A 508-nucleotide genomic window follows, 5' to 3' on the forward strand; every position below is an offset into this window, starting at 1 on the left:
GTCAAACATAAAAATACTATCTGCCTCGCCTCTTGAGTGCTTTCTGGAAAGAGTCACAGCCTTGCGGTTATCGGCGCGCAAGCTTGAAATCTAATCAAAAAGTGGATGCCTCCCCCATCCATGTCGCGCCGTTCCATTGCACGCGACACTCGTTTTTATTTTATGGAGAACGAGGCGCCCACGCAAGTGCAAGCGGGTGATCATATCATCGGCTGCATGTGTAGTACAGACAGTATGTATCTCTGTCTGGGTGCACAACTGGAGATCACTGTCGCATGTCGTTAGCTTTTCATTGACCAGAAAGAAGAGAGGGGAACTGTTGATTTTGAATGATCTTGGAACAAAATACTAAAAATTGACATTGGTGGTGTTTCAGAAGATTTTTGCTAATTTTATTTCACAAATTAGAAGAGTGCTCTATCATCGGGCGTCTATCCATCAACAAACATCGCTAGCACAACTGCGCATGCGTCATACCAATGCTTAGAGGGAGCTCAACTTCATTGCA

Source organism: Diadema antillarum, unplaced genomic scaffold (assembly GCF_040938485.1).
Source record: "Diadema antillarum isolate AM-2024a unplaced genomic scaffold, OU_Dant_1.0 seq00001279_RagTag, whole genome shotgun sequence".
Lineage (NCBI taxonomy): Eukaryota > Metazoa > Echinodermata > Echinoidea > Diadematoida > Diadematidae > Diadema > Diadema antillarum.